Genomic DNA, 14,121 nt, shown 5'->3' on the forward strand with positions numbered 1-14,121 from the left:
ATTGCTGGTGGGAATACAGAGAAAATTGTAATTTCAAACATTGCTATTGGAAATGGGAGGTGTGGTAGCCTTTGCAGAAAACAATCTGGAAATGTCTATGAAATATTTTTTTAAATGTTCCACAGATCCATTCATGCAAAATTCTACCCCTGAGAATTTCTTCCTTGCAGATAAAGCCACTAGTGTGTAAGAACTTATATATAATGATTCCTTTTTACAGCATTGTGAGTAGTGGCAAAAAGCTGGAAACAGAATGAATGTCAGTGAGCTAATGGCTAGAAAATTATGGTACGGCCAACTGAAAAAGGAAAAGTCATCCACAAAAATGCAGCATCATTCCATTTATGTGTTCATGTTATCAGATATAATTAAATGTTTACACCTATAAGATTATATGTAGGTATATGTATATGGAAATATTAAAAATCGAACTTTGTTAGATTAAGACTACAATAGACTTATGATTTATAATCTTGAACATATGAATATTATTCCAATATAATGAATAAGGATTAAACTACTTTTTCCTTAAAGAGGAATCATTGCTGAGTCACTGCTTCAGAATCACGTGAGGGTACTTTATTTTTATTTTTTTTTTTTAAAGATTTTATTTATTTATTTGAGAGAGAGAGAATGAGAGAGAGCACATGAGAGGGGGTCAGAGGGAGAAGCAGACTCCCCGCCGAGCAGGGAGCCCGATGTGGGACTCGATCCAGGGACTCCAGGATCATGACCTGAGCCGAAGGCAGTCGCTTAACCAACTGAGCCACCCAGGCGCCCACGTGAGGGTACTTTAAAATGGCATTTTGGGGTGCCATCTTAGTTCTATGAAATAGAAATAATTCTTATGCATGCCAAAGTTTGCAAATCATTGCATTCAAGTTTTCTGTTCAGGGAAGTAGTACGCTTTTTAATGCATGTGAGTTTGTGTGTGTGTGTGTTTGGTGTGTGCACGTGTGTGTGTGTGTTGTCATATAACACATTATATGACATTATAGTATAATTCCTCTGTGCAAGTGTGTATAAAGAGGAAAATAACAGTTTTTCTATTTATGGTTTCAGTTCAGCCTTTAAGATCCCATGATGAAGACCTGAACTATGGAAGAGAGCAAGAATCCACCTTGTTCACTGAAGATTACAATATAGTCCTTTGTCTCCTAGTGTTCCAAAGACTGCTGCTGAATTTATAAAAATTAAATTGGTGAATGTGACTATTAAAAGCTCTTTATAAGACTTTCAGGGGGTTTAAATAAAAAGGAATATTGCTGATTTGAATTTGTCTTAACTTCCTGCTCTTGATTTTATGAATTTCTGGGTAGGCTTTCTGACTTTTTTAGGGTTTCATAAATATAACATGATGTCTTTTCATTTGACAGTGTTTTCATTTGCATATAACATATATGTTTCCTACTTTGGTTTAAATAATAATTTTCTTCTTATTACCAAATTAAAACAAATTTGTTTTTCTTAGTTTTTTTTTAAGAAAGGGAAAGTTAATGATTATTGAAAGGCTAATAATATGTTGTTACCTCTACAAGGCATGAATCTCATTTGTTCTTAACTGCTTTTTGTTACTGTAATTTTCATCACTGACAAAATATGCACAGCAACACCAGGTAAAGGTACAAAGACTCAATGGCTCACTTCCTTGTTCCTTAGGACAGTGTAACTAAAACTGAAATGAATGTGTAAATTACATCTTTTCTATATAAATGTAAGTTATAATGAAAATTCTTATTTTATTAAAAATCACGTATCCATATTATATATTAACATAGAAGATAACATTTATTTTTTTAAAGATTTTATTTATTTATTTGGGAGAGAAGGAGCAGGGAGGGGGCAGAGGGAGAGGGAGAAGCAGACTCCCCGTCTAGTGGGGAACCTGACATGGGGCTCAATCCCAGGATTCCGGGATCATGACCTGAGCTGAAGGTGGACACTTAACCAACTGAGCCACCCAGGCACCCCAGAAGATAACATTTAAAGAAAGACTTATAACAATTCAACACTAAGCTTAGACTCTGTTGTTAAATATCCCAGTGTGAGATGCAAATTGATTTTTAGCCTTTTCTCAGTATTCTGGTATTGCCTATACTCTTTTCTGGCATTTAGGGCTTCAAAGCCATTATCTTGTAGAACCATGAAATTTGGTTCACTTCCCATTTCTTTCCTTCCTCTTGTCAATTTCAGACATATCTTTGACATAAATTAATTAAATCATTTAATCATTTACTCTTTTATTCAACAATATTTACTAAGCACCTACTATTTGTCAGGCATTGGACATTAAATACCCAATTATATGCCATGCACTATTTTCCTAATTACAGGTCAGGTACTATATATATATAATATATATATATTATATATGTATATATATAATATGTATCTAATTATAGGATACATTTGTAGGAACCCCACCTATATAATAATTAACATAAATATTTATGTACATGTTTTAAAGTAATATATAATATGAATAGAATTTCTACTTATATTTAGATTTATTTTACCCAAATTATGTATGAGACATCAATTGTTACAACACCTTCTTATTAATACACTAGTAGGAAGTAAATGAAAATTGTGATGGTACTTTCAGAATTTTCACAATTTTTTGAGAGAGTATTAATAGTAATGCACCCTCCCTCTTCTGTTGCTCAACATGTCCCCTGGATGGTGAAATTTTACTCCATGTAATAATAGTTAACATATGGTACTTACTATGCACCAGAGACTACTTTAAATGTTTTATATGAGTTAACAAGTAAATACTCATAATAATTTGAAATGGGTTGTAATACCCATTTTAGATTTGGAAAAACTGAAGGACAGAGAAGTTAAATAACTTGCCTAAAAAGAATGCAACTAGTAAGTGACAGAGCTGAAACTTGAGGCCAGATACTCTGGCTCTAGAGGCCATGCTCTTAACCATCATATGATATATACCAACTTTCAAAGTGAAAATATATGGGGTGAACACATTTCCAACTTTCATTGTCTTATACCCACTTAAGTGTAATTTGTGATACTGATACTGTTTGTAGAGAACTTGTTTGCTTTGATGAAACAGGGCAAGAATAGAGTATGGGCCACCTCAACAGAGAAAAGGACCAAATCTATATTAGTAAATTGTCCTCTCAACTTTTGCCTATGTCTCTCTGCTCCAAGTCTAGCTTTCTCAAGATGCTCAAATGCTCTCATTTTTCAAGTCTATATTACTTGGCCACTTAAATCACCTAGTTAAAAAATAATATTCTTTGAATTTTAAAAGCAGCAAGAGAAAAGACAGCATTTATATACAAGGGAAACCCCATAAATCTATCAGCTGATTTTTCAGCACAAACTTTGCAGGCCAGAAGAGAGTGGCATGATATATTCGGAGTGCTGAAAGGAAAAAATCTACAGCCAAAAATACTTTATCCAGCAAGGCTATCATTCAGAATAGAAGAAGAGATAAAAAGTTTTCCAGACAAACAAAAGCTAAAGGAATTCATCACCACTAATCTAGCCCTACAAGAAATGTGAAAGGGGACTCTTTAAGTGGAAAAGAGAGGCCACAAGTAGGAGTAAGAAAAGCAGGAAGCACAAAAGTAGTAAAATTAAGTATACCTATAAAAATCAGTCAAGAGATTCACAAAATAAAATGATGTAAAGTATGACACCATACACCTAAAACATGTGGGTAGAGGAGTAAAGAATGGGTTCAAACTTAAGTGACCATCAACTTAATATAGACTGCTATATGCATAAGATGTTATATGCAAACTGAGTGGTAACCACAAATCAAAAACCAGTAATAGATATGTAAAAAACAAAGAGAAAGGGATCCAAGTCTATCACTAAAGAAAACTAGCAAACCATGAGAGAAGAGAGCAAGAGAACAAAGAAACAGAGAACTGCAAAAACAACCACAAAACAAGTAACAAATGACAATAAGAACATACCTATTAATAATTAGTTTGGGGTGCCTGGGAACTGGGTGGCTCAGTTGGTTAAGCAACTGCCTTCGGCTCAGGTCATGATCCCCGAGTCCTGGGATTGAGTCCCACATCGGGCTCCCGGCTCAGCGGGGAGCCTGCTTCTCCTTCTGACCCTCTCCCCTCTCATGCTGTTTCTCTGTCTCACTCTCTTTCTCTCAAATAAATAAATAAATAAAATCTTTAAAAAAAATAATTAGTTTGAATGTAAATGGACTAAATGCTCCAATCAAAAGACATAGGGTGATGAAATGGATAGAAGAAAAAAAGACACATCTATATCCTGCCTACAAGAGACTCATTTCAGACCTAAAGACACAGGCAGATTGAAAGTGAAAGAATGGAAAAGCATTTATCATGCAAGTGGAAGTGAAAAGAAAACTGAGGTAGCAATATTTATATTGGACAAAATAGACTTTAAAACAGGCTGTAACAAGAGACAAAGAGGGACACTACATAATCATAAGAGGGCAATCCAACAGGAAGATATACCAATTGTAAATATTTATGCACTGGACATGGGAGCACTGAAATACATAAAGCAGCTAATAACAAGCATAAAGGAAGTAATTGATAGTAATACAATAATAGTAGGGGATTTTAACATCCCACTTACATTAATGGATGGAACATCCAAACAGAAAATCAACAAGGAAACAGTAGCTTTTAATAACACATTGAACCAAATCGATCTAACAGGTATCTTCAGAATAATTCATTCCCCAAACAGCAGAATACACATTCTTTTCAAGTGCATGTAAAACATTCTCCAGAATAGATCACATATTAGGCCACAAAACAAGTCTCAAAAAGGTTGAAGTCATACTATGATTTTTTCTGACCACAATGCCATAAAACTAGAAATCAACCACAAGAAAAAAAAATCTGGAAATAACTACAAATGCATGGAGGTTAAAAACATGCTACTAAACAATGAGTGGATAAACCAAGAAATCAAAGAGGGAATAAAAAAAATACATGGAGACAAATAAAAATGAAAACACAACAGTTCAAAATCTTTGGAATGGGGACGCCTGGGTGGCTCAGTCGGTTAAGCGGCTGCCTTCGGCTCAGGTCATGATCCCAGGGTCCTGGGATTGAGTCCCACATCGGGCTCCTTGCTCGGCGGGGAGCCTGCTTCTCCCTCTGCCTGCCTCTCCCCCTGCTTGTGTTCTGTCTCTCTGACAAATAAATAAATAAATAATCTTAAAAAAAAAATCTTTGGAATGCAGTAAAAGCTGCTCTGAGAGAGAAATTTATAGCAATATGAGCCTACCTCAAGAAGCAAGAAAAATCTCAAATAAAAAAATCTAACTTTATACCTAAAGGAGCTAGAAAAGGAACTAACCAAACCCAAAACCAGTAGAAGAAAGAAAATAATAAAGATCAGATCAGAAAGAAATGAAATGGAAACAAACAAACAAACAAAAAAACAATAGAACAGATCAATGAAACCTGGTTCTTTGAAAAGATCAACAAAATCAATAAACCTTTCGCCAGATTCATCATTAAAAAAAAAACACACAGAGAGAGGACTCAATAAACAAAATCAGAACTGAAAGGGGAGAAATGACCACTGATGCCACAGAAATACAAAAGATTATAAGAGAATATTATGAAAAATTATATGCCAACAAACTGCACAACTTAGAAGAAATGGATCAATTCCTAGAAACCTCCCAAAACTAAATCAAGAAGAAATAGAAAATTTGAACAGACCAATTACCAGCAATGAAGTTGAATCAGTAATCAAAAAAACTCCCAACAAACAAAAGTCCAAGACCAGATAGCTTCACAGGCAAATTCTACCAAACATCTAAAGAAGAGTTAATACCTAACCTTCTTAAATTTTTCCAAAAAATAGAAGATAAAGAAAAATTTCCAAATTCATTCTTTGAGGCCAGCATTATCTTGACACCAAAGCCATGTAAAGAAACCACAAAAAAAGGAGAACAGGCCAATATCTCTGATGAACATAGATGCAAAAATCCTCAACAAAATATTAGCAAACCGAATCCAACAATACATTTAAAAAACCATTTGCCATGATCAAGTGGGATTTATTTCCAGAATGAAAGTGTGGTTCAATATTTGCAAATCAATCAATGTGATACATCATATCAACAAGAGAAAGGATAAAAATCATGATCATCTCAATAGATACAAAAACAGTATGGGACAAAGTAAAACATCCATTGATGATAAAAACCCTCAACAAAGTAAGTTCAGAGGGAACATATATTGACATAATAAAATATGAAAAAAATCACAGCTAACATCATACTCAATGGTGAAAAGCTGAGAGCTTTTCCTCTAAGATTGGTAACAAGATGAGGATGGCCATTCTCACCACTTTTATTCACTATAGTACTGGAAGTCCTAGCCACAGCAATCAGACAACATAAAGAAATAAAAGGCATCCAAATTGATGAGGAAGAAATAGACCTTCCACTATTTGTAGATGACATTATACCACATATAGAAAACTAAAGACTCTACCAAAAAAACTACTAGAACTGTTAAATAAATTCAGTAAGGTCTCAGGATACAAAATCAATATACAGAAATCTGTTGCATTTTATACACTAATAATGAAGTAGCAAAAAGAGAAAATAATTAAACAATCTCATTTACAATTGCACCAAAAATGATAAAATACCTAGGAATAAACTTAACCAAGGAAATGAAAGACCTGCACTCTTAAAACTATAAAACATTGATGAAAGAAATTGAAGATGACACAAAGAAATGGAAAGACATTCCATGCTAATGGATTGAAGAACAAATATTGTTAAAATGTCCATACTACCCAAAGCAATCTACACATTTACTGCAATCCCTATCAAAATACCACCAGCATTTTTTACAGAGCTGGAACAAATAATCTTCAAATTTGTATGGAACCACAAAAGACCCAAATAACCAAAGCAATCTTTAAAAGAACAAACTAGAGGTATCACAATTCCAGATCTCAAGATATACTGCAAAGCTATCGTAATTCAAACAGTATGGTTCTGGCACAAAAACAGACCCGTAGATCAATAGAACAGAATAGAGAGCCCAGAAATAAGCCCATAATTATATGGTCAATTAATATTTGACAAAGGAGGCAAGAATATGCAATGGGAAAAAGTGTCTTCAGCAAACAGTGTTGGGAAAACTGGAAAGCTATGTGCAAAAGAATGAAACTGTACCACTTTCTTACACCACACACAAAAATAAACTCAAACTGGATTAAAGACCATTTAATGTGAGACCAGAAACCATAAAAATCCTAGAAGAGAGAACAGGCAGTAATTTCTCTGACATCAACCAAAACAACATTTTTCTAGATATGTCTCCTGAGGCAAGGGAAACAAAAGCAAAAATAAATTATTGAGACTACATCAAAATAAAAAGCTTCTGCACAACAAAGGAAATAATCAAGAAAACTAAAAGACAACTTACTGAATGGGACATATTTGAAAAAGACATATCTGATAAGGGTTAGTATCCAAAATATTTAAAGAACTTATACAACTCAACAGATGCACAAGAATGGATAATCCAATTAAAAATGGGCAGAAGACATAAACAGACATTTTTCCAAAGAAGACATACAAATGGCCAACAGACACCTGAGCAGATGTTCAACATCATTCATCATCTGGGAAATGCAAATCGAAACCATAAGGAGATATCACCTCACACCTGTCCGAATGGCTAAAATAAAAAATACAAGAAAAACTGTTGGCGAGTATGTGGAGAAAAAGGAACCCTCCTGCACTGTTGGTGAGAATGCAAACTGGTGCAGCCACTGTGAAAAACAATATGGAGATTCCTCAAAAAATTAAAAATAGAACTACCATATAATCCAGTAATTCCACTAATGGGTATTTACCCAAAGAATAGGGAAACACTAATTCATGTGACTTTTTCTCCACTTGACTTCAACTTTCTCACCCTCTCTCTCTCCTTTCTCAATTGAACATAGTATACAAGGTACAGTAGTGTGTGTGTGTGTGTGTGTGTGTGTGTGTGTGTGTTCCCATCTTGCTTGGTATTCTTTAAGTATGTTGGAGCTGCGGTTTGGTGTCTATCATTAATTCTTGACCATCATTTCTTCTGCCCCATTCCATCACCATTTTCCTCCGGGTATTCCAATTACAAGTATGTTGCACTCTTACATATTGTCCCACAGCTTTTGGATGTCCTGTTCTTTGTTCAGTCTTTGTTGTAGATTCTTCCCCAAATGTTCCCCAATTAAGTCCTCAAGTAATAATGCCTTGTGTAATCCCCTCCCCTTGTGGGTGGGCTGGACCTAAGGACTTGCTTCTAATGAATAAAATAAGGCAAAAATGCTGAGATGTCACTTTGAAGATTAGGTTATAAATAACCGTGATTCCATCTTTCTAGTATTCGCTCTTTCTCGTTGCAAGACTTCAGACTCTCTCTCTCTCTCTATGGAGAGGTCAATATGGCAAGGAACTAAATGCAGCCTCTGTCTGAGCAAGAAAAAGTGTGCCTCAAATACAACATCCCATAACACACTGAATACTGCTGACAACCTTATTAGTGACTGTGTTAGTCTGCTTGGGCTGCGTAACAAAATACCATAGATCAGGTGCCTTAAACAACTGAAATTTATTTTCTCACATTTCAGGAGACTCAAGTCCATGATCAACGTGTTGGCAAATCTGGTGTGTGGTGAGAGCTCTTCCTGCCTTGCAGATGGTTACCTTCTCATCAAGTTCTCATACAGCCTTTCCTCTGTGTGCATGAAAAAAGAGAGCTCTCTGGTGTCTCCTCCTCTTCGTATAGGGACACCAATCCCATTGGTTCAGGGCCCCACCCCAATAACCTCATTTAACCTTAATTATCTCCCTAAAGGCCCTCCAAATGCAGTCACATTGTGGGTTGGAGCTTCAACTTATAAATTTTGGGGAGACGCAATTCAGTCCACAACAGTGACTATGGAAGATCTTTCCTCAGTCAAATCTTTAAGTGAAACCATGGCCCCAATTGACAACTGGATTACAGCCTTATGAGAGACCTTAAAGCAGAATATCCAGCTACTGCCAAAGGAGAAGGTTGTCACATTCATTGTACCTGCTCATTGTAAAGGTGAGAAAGAGACTCAAACCTTTAGATCAGGAACTGCTACCACGCATCTGAGGGAGATAACTTTGGGAGACTGGAAATGGAGGAAGCCCAAAACAGTAGCAGATTTGTTGTGAAGGCAAGTATCAGTACATATGTTTTGTCAAAGAATAGCAATAACCAGGTTTTCGTTGTTCTATGTTTTTAGTTCTCACTTCTGTAAGATCAAAGTTCACTCATTTACCAGCAATAGTTTACTCTGGATTGTGTCAGCATGAAAATGTCAAAGAAGTGAAAATGTTTCCAGTCATCCTGTATTTTGAAAATTTCAGGAAGTTGTGGCTGAGAAACAAGTTACCAGACCAAGTTTCAGTACCCTCCCTTTGTATCCTCCATTATCTCAATCATATGATCTTGTGCTGGATCATAGATTATATTTCTCCAATACTTGTTTCATTTCCAGCTTTTCCAGAAAAGGTTCTCTCTGCTTTTCTTCTGACTGTTTCTGGCTTGGGCATTTACCTCTGCCCTGAGAAGAGAAAAAGAGACAATATCAGAGGTGTAGCTATCTCCTACCTAGCAAGCACTGAGATTTAATTAGACTTCCTCTTTTCTTTTTCTTCTTCTCCTTCTCCTTCTCCTTCTTCTTCTTTTTTTAAGTAGGCTTCATGCTCAGCCTGGAGCCCAATGGAGGGCTTGAATTTGCAACCCTGAGACCAAAACCTGAGTTGAGATAAAGAGTCAGATGCTTAGGGGTGTCTGGGTGGCTCAGTCAGTTAAGTGTCTGCCTTCTGCTCAGGTCATGCTCCCGGAATCCTGGCATCTAGCCCTGCAATGGGCTCCCTGCTCAGTGGGGAGTCTGTTTCTCCCTCTGCCCCTTGCTCACTCTCTCTCTCCCTCAAATAAATAAAATCTTAAAAAAAGAGTCAGATGCTTAACTGACTAAACCACCCAGGCACCCCGCTGTAGCATAATTTTATTTAGTCTTTGTTATGTGGTCTGCCATGTATCCAGGTTGACAAGGAAGGAACAAGGAAGGACAAAACTTTTGAATTTAGCAATGGAAATTTCTAAGGGCTAAGCTATTTAAGGCCTTTATTTTCTTATGTCTCATTTTAATTTATTTATGTTAGCTTCATTTTTTAAAAAGATTTATTTTATTTTTAGAGAGAGAGAGAGACAGCATGAGCAGGAGGGGCAGAAGGAGAGAGAGAGAATATCAAGCAGACTCTGGGCAGAGTGTGGAGCCTAATGCAGGGCTCGATCCCAGGACTCTGAGATCATGATCTGAGCTGAAACCAAGAGTCAGATGCTTAACCAACTGTGCCACCCAGATGCCCCAGCTTCATTTTAGTAATCAGCCTACTCCATACAGAAGTATGGTTCGAAAAATCCAGACAAGTACACTTATGGGCTTGTTGGCTTTTCCTTGGACCTGTCACTATAATCAGGGAGACATTGGCTTATAAGAAGATGTGAGCTCTAACTATTAACATATTGAACATGAGGGAGAAAAAGAAATTTTCCCCAAGAAAAATGTATAAGCCCATTAGAACATATAACAATCACTATGAGCTGAAAAGCTACTTTTGCTGGTTTCCACCAAATGTTTTGAATAATTTAAATTCATATTTTCCAAACTCATTTGATGACTAAACTTTATTTTCTTGCCCATGATCATTAACATTAATTTTCCAAGGACTCCATTTTAAACATGTTCATAGATTATAGAATATTTTCAAATGTGTTTATCTATTCTCATGTTGACATCAGCAAAACTTTCATAGAAAATCTGGCTGTGGGCACCTGGGTGGCTCAGTCAGTGAAGTGTCTGCCTTTGGCTCAGGTCATGATCTCAGGGTCCTGAGATCGAGCCCCATGTCAGGCTCCCTGCTCAGTGGGGAGTCTGCTTCTCCCTCTGCCTCTGCACCCCCCCCAATTGTACTCACACGTGTACTCTCTCTCTCTCAAATAAAATCTTAAAAAGAAAGAAAGAAAATCTGGCTGTGAGTCTTGTAATTTCCATCTGAGCTCTTTACCATAGCCTGTTGTAATATGTATGCTAAAGTAAACAAACCTGGGGACATAGTTTACCTTTTAAATAAAATCCACATAAATATTTTCACGCAAAATATGAATCTTTTTGAAAGTTTAGATTGGCAGTTTATAGTTCCCCTTACTCTGTGAGAGCTTTCAGGCAGATTCTTTAACTTCCTTTGCTGTCCCATATCCTAACATGACAAGGAAGTAACAAGGGAAACACAACCTCAGCTTTTATAATGACTTCTTCTTTCAAGTACCAGTAACTTAATTTTACAGTCTTATTTCCAATGAACAGATCTGTTTTTACATCATTAGTACACCTCTGAGGCATAAGAGGATCCAGGAATTATGTCTTTTTTTATATATTTAAAAAAATTTTTTAAAGATTTTATGTATTTATTTGAGAGAGAGAGAGAGAGAGTGGGGGCGGGGGGGCAAGGGGGAGGGACAAGCAGACTCCACACTGAGCACAGAGCCTGGGCTCTATCCCACGACCCTGAGATCATGACTGAGCTGAAATTAAGAGTCGGAGGCTTAACAGACTAAGCCACCCAGATGTGCCCAGGAATTATTACTTAAGACTCAGGAAGAGATAGTCTCATAATGATGCAACCTCAAAACTCTTGGCACATTGGTAAGGGTTTGCTTTTATTTTGCTCTGCCATTTGGAAGAGAGTAGGTATGGTAGGAGTTTGTATGTCCACAGATAGATATAAATATTATGCAGTAAGGACAAAAATAGAAAGGAAATGAAAAATATAAAAAATACTGGAAGTTTTGTGGTACTTAGTGAAGCAGCAATATCGGAGGCAGAATTTGAATCCAAGAAAAGAGAAAATCACTAATAAAGTCAAGAAAAATAAATGACAAAAGCTGTGGATTAGAAGTCATACAAAGATATGAAGTTGTAAAAATGAAAATAAGGTTTAAATGAGAAACGCGTATTTATTGTTACCAAATGCTAAGTGCTATAGTAAATGCTTTATATCATTTCAATTTAATTCTCATAAGTAAACTGAAATGTAGGTATTATCATTCCTATTGTTAAATGGAAAACGAAGGTTTATAAAGACTATCTGATTTATGTAAGGTCATATAGTAAATTCCAAAATGTAATTTAAAATCAGGACCAGCTAAGTCCAAACTCTTGATCTTTCTGCTATAAATTTTAGTAAAGAAAAATAAAAATAAATTCTAAGGCAGAAAACAAAGAGCATGTCTTTAATGGACTCTAAAGAGTAAGAATGGACAAAGGAAAGTATGGTGAGGAAGTATTTCACAACACATTTGAAATTAGTGGGATAACCTTGGAAGTTGCATGTCATAGACATTTAGTGGAAAGAAGGAATGGCAAAGGATCCTGGGGCTGGAATGATTTTCTGCTGTATGTGAGACTTGAGGCCCAAACTGTGCAAGGCTTTTGAAAATGCAATGTTACTTCTGTTGGTGCTGTGTCCACACCACACCTCAGTGTGCCGTTTGCTACAGGTCAATTTAATATTTTGTGACTATTTGGCTTATACCTGAAGACCAGCAAGTTTCTAGAAAATCAGCAGAATGTCTGACTTTTTAAAAAAGACATCTTTTTGAGAAAGACTTACTATAGTTCAAGAGCCACAGCCAGCTCCTATCTAGCAAGGTTCAACTTTAATGAATTCCAGTTCTTCCCAATTCATGTGTGTTACTTAAAGGATTATTTTATTTATTGATTTATTTTTAAGATTTTAATTATTTATTTGACAGAGAGAGACACAAAGAGAGAGGGAACACAAGCAGGGGGAGTGAGAGAGGGAGAAGCAGGCCTCCCGCGGAGCAGGGAGCCTGATGCGGGGCTCGATCCCAGGACGCTGGGATCATGACCTGAGCCGAAGGCAGATGCTTAATGATTGAGCCACCCAGGCGCCCCAAGGATTATTTTATTTAAACTGTAACATGCTGTGTACCATGTATTTTAGAAAATGAACAAGGAAGCTGAAAATGTGGAATTTGGTAGGATGGCTTTAGGTCTAGGGAGGACCACAAGTTCTGGCTAAAATACTTTACTAGTTGTCCCTCCTGTCTAGTCTTCATTACTGCGCTATTTGTTCACTTCTCGGTTCTTGCATGTTGGTATCAGCTTACTAAGTAGCCTCCTTCTGCAATGTTGTGCATTACCCTTATAAATTTACATCTATTCCTGTAAATCCCTATTATCCATCCTCCCATCTGCATTTATTTTATTTTTTAAAGATTTTATTTATTTATTTATTTGAGAGAGAGCAAGAATGAGAGAGCACAAGTCAGGGGTGGGGAGCAGACTCCCCGCTGAGCAAGGAGCCCAACACCAAGCTCCATCCCAGGACCCTGGGATCATGACCTGAGCCGAAGGCAGGCGCTTAACCACTGGGCCACCCAGGCGCCTCTCCCATCTGCATTTAAAATAATCTTTCTAAAATGCTAATTTTATAGAGCATACCCTGATTAAATTATTTAAAGTCTCCAAATGACTCACGGAATAAGGTCTTGACCCCTTTAGTTGTATGTTTTTTCTGCCTATTTCAACTTATTCTTTTCCCATACACTGATGTAAACTTTACTAGTTGCAGAACTGAGAACAAACTGGAAAGGGAGAGAGAAGTGAGGAAAGTGACAGATTCTGTAAATGAAATAGTGAGATGCTCCTTTGAGATACAATTGACATATCGTGTAAGTTTAAGGTGTACAACTGCTGATTTGATACAATTATTTATGGCAAAATGATTACCACCATAACATTAGCTAACACCTCTCTCATGTCGTATAGTTATCATTTCTTTTTGGGGGTGAGAACATTTAAGATCTACTCTCTTCCCAATTTCAAATGCATAGTATAGTATTAACTAGATAGACCTGAATTTATTCATCTAAAAAAACCTTAGGGAAAGAAAGAAAGAAAGAAAGAAAGAAAGAAAGAAAGAAAGAGAGAGAGAGAGAGAGAGAGAGAGAGAGAGAAAGAAAGAAAGAAAGAAAGAAAGAAAGAAAGAAAGAAAGAAAGAAA

The 14,121-nt window shown here is 36.4% G+C and overlaps 1 protein-coding gene across 5 annotated transcripts in view; it reads left to right on the top strand.

Moving 5' to 3' along the window:
• CD163 (CD163 molecule) overlaps nt 1-1,278 on the top strand; it is a 44,858-nt gene extending 43,580 nt beyond the window's left edge. For 2 of the 5 annotated variants that reach the window (XM_044914935.1, XM_044914934.1), the window contains exon 17: nt 1,063-1,259. The gene's annotated coding sequence lies outside the window, so the exon portion shown is untranslated. Of the gene's footprint in view, nt 1-1,062 lie in introns of all 5 variants that reach the window. The other 3 variants (XM_044914931.1, XM_044914933.1, XM_044914932.1) reach the window with 3 other exon arrangements.
• The last annotated feature ends 12,843 nt before the right edge of the window (nt 1,279-14,121 follow it).

The sequence above is a fragment of the Neomonachus schauinslandi genome, chromosome 5 (genome assembly GCF_002201575.2).
Source record: "Neomonachus schauinslandi chromosome 5, ASM220157v2, whole genome shotgun sequence".
Lineage (NCBI taxonomy): Eukaryota > Metazoa > Chordata > Mammalia > Carnivora > Phocidae > Neomonachus > Neomonachus schauinslandi.